Source organism: Rattus norvegicus, chromosome 12 (genome assembly GCF_021556685.1).
Source record: "Rattus norvegicus strain SHRSP/BbbUtx chromosome 12, alternate assembly SHRSP_T2T, whole genome shotgun sequence".
Taxonomy (NCBI): domain Eukaryota; kingdom Metazoa; phylum Chordata; class Mammalia; order Rodentia; family Muridae; genus Rattus; species Rattus norvegicus.
This window is the reverse complement of record NC_141545.1, coordinates 12,261,739-12,264,399: the sequence shown is the minus strand read 5'-3', so window position 1 is coordinate 12,264,399 and position 2,661 is coordinate 12,261,739. Positions and strand designations below refer to the sequence as shown.

Sequence of the window (2,661 nt, the reverse complement as noted above, 5' to 3'; positions counted from 1 at the left end):
CATTGCTCTTCCTCACCGAAGAAGTCAGGACAGGAACTCAGACAGGGCAGGAACCTGGAGGCAGGAGCTGATGCAGAGGCCATGGAAGGGTGCTGCTTACTGGCTTGCTCCCCATGGCTTGCTTGGACTGCCTTTATATAGAACCCAGGACCACCAACCCAGGGGTGGCACCACCCACAATGGGCTGGGCCCTCTCCCATCAATCATTCACCTTAAAAGTGCCTTGCAGCCAGATCTCATGGAGACAGCTTCTCTGTTGAGGTTCTGTCCTTTAGAAAACCCTAGTTTGTGTGTCCAGATGACACATGACTAGCTAGCAGAGTGGATTTCCCGAAGATGGCTAATCTTCATTGTCTACCCCACTGGATTTAAAGTCACTATGGAAACCCACCATTGGGGGTGCCTGTGAGGGCGTGTCCAGGGAGGTTTGACTGAGGATGGAATACCCATTCCGAGGAGTGTGGGTCTTCACGCTGTATTATCCTGGGACAGAAAGCAGAAGGCTAGAGAGAGTAGGCGATGGCCAAACTCCCTAACAAGGACCTTGTTCCTGGCATCTGACTCACAATAACAGCACTCATCTAAACGAGGGTCCTGTGACCAAATAATCAGGCTCTCTCTCAGCATTGTTGTTTTGGGGATCGGTGAACCTTGCAGGACACGTGTAGGCATTCTCAGAATGAAAGTTGCGCGTGAAGCATCTGTCAGGTCCCCATGTCCCTGTCCCTGTCCCTTCTTTTCAATTAGCAATAATTGCGCCTCGGATAACCTCATTGGCTACGATACTGCCACTGCGCAAAGCTGTCCCTGGCACTTCTTATCCCAGACCTACCCAGCCTCTGCACCATGAAAGTTCTCCTGTGAGTCCATCCCACCCACATCCTTCCGGGTCCCTCCTCCTCACCTCCGTTTCCAAGGGCAACTCTTATACATCTTTTTGGTACGATTTCCCTATCATTTCTGTCTAAGCTTGCTTGACTAGTGATTTCTGTGACTGCTTTAAACTACCTGGACCTCCTGTCCCCATGTAGTTGGCACATTCCTCACGCCTTGCAGCAATTTGACCAAGTGTGGAGACACGGAAAGGGTGAGCGACTGAAGGGCTGGGTGGGAGCACAGGCTGGGGCTCTGGGCTGGCTGCTGCATCCTGACGACTTCAGTGGCTGTGGGGGTCTGCCTGTGTGCCTGCTACCTCTGATGTCCCCTTGTCTCTGTTCTAGGATGGCCACTCTAGAGGACTTCTCCTCACCTAGACTGCCCATAGGCTTCCTCTGGATTCCCTCCCAATGCCAGTGAACTGCCTCTGACCCCTTTCTTTAGGAGCTCCTAATGTCAGGGTGGCCACTTCCTCCTGGCTCCCAGCAACTCCATCATTAAAAGTGTGTCTTAACACGTTGATTACACCCAAGTTGAGTTGATTAAAGACTATGCAGATGAAGTGAGCCGTTTACACTCTCTACGGCAAGATCCTTCTAGCAAGTAACGGTAGAATAACAATTCTATGAGAATAAGTGGTGCCACTTAACTGCTGGCCAAGTCTGTTCTGTGGGCTCCCTCCTCTAACAGCAGCCCAGGAGGGAAGGTCACTGTCATGTCTGTTCCCAGAGGCCAGCATGCTATCCACCACATTATGGAACATTTTGCTATTACCTCCATCTCTAAGAAGAGTATATTAGGCCGCCATCATGGCCTGGATAAACAATCACAAGTGGACAGATTAAAATGGCACAAACTCTATGCCTCACTGTTCTGAAAAATTACAGTCCCGGTGTCAATGGGGATGCATGCTTTCCACGGTGCCAGGGAGAGCCCTGCCCCGGTCTTTTGGAGCTCCCAGAAGCTTCCTGCTCTCTCTGGCTCTTGGATGTATCTCTTCCTTCATGACATATTTTAAAACTCCATATGCCTTCTGGAGGTCTACCAGATAACCCAGGAAACTCTTCCCCTGAAGGTGCTTAATTGAGTCATATATGCCAAGGTTCCTGGGATTGGCACATTGGCATCTTTGTGGTGGAGGTGATGGGGATAGTCTACAGGGAACTGCCCTGAACACGCCTGATCTCATCAGTGCGTGAGGGGCATTATTCGGTTTCTTGTTACGAAGAAACCAAGGAAGGAGAGACAAAGAACTCACACTGTTGCTAGCTCTTTGTAGCTGCTCAATTAATACTTCCTGGGGTAAAGTGGTTCTTTAAAAGTGAGACGAATTGTCCCAACTGTTCATTAGAACAACCTTCCTGGAGACTTGGGGACAGTTCTCGGAGGTCACTAATGGTTTCTCCATTCTGGTGTCCCGGTTGCTGTTTTCTCAAAAGCTTGCGAACACTGAGTCGTCCTTGAGTGCTTGGTTGTTCCTAAGTAGAGGGCTGTGAGGTAGACTTTCCTACCATCATCAGAGGAGACCATGCCACAGAGGAGCTCCATCACAAAGGACAGGATTAAGTATGCTTCGGGTCACAGAATGTGGAGTTAGCATACAAGGCTTTCATTCTTTAGTTCTTCAGCCATCCGGCTGGCACCAGGAGCATGTCCTCTGTGTGCATCCTGGGTACACCCTAGAAAATCAGGGCCGGACCTCTTGATGGGCCTGAGAGTCATGGAAGCCCTAATGCTCTGCTCTGTCAGGAGGTGCGGAGAGAGGAAAGCCTCTGATCGGGTCAT

General features: G+C 50.3%; 1 pseudogene; it reads right to left on the bottom strand.

Annotated features, from left to right (window-relative positions):
* Positions 1-733: 733 nt before the first annotated feature.
* On the bottom strand, positions 734-803 carry LOC120096091 (U4 spliceosomal RNA; annotated as a pseudogene).
* Between the last annotated feature and the right edge of the window lie 1,858 nt (positions 804-2,661).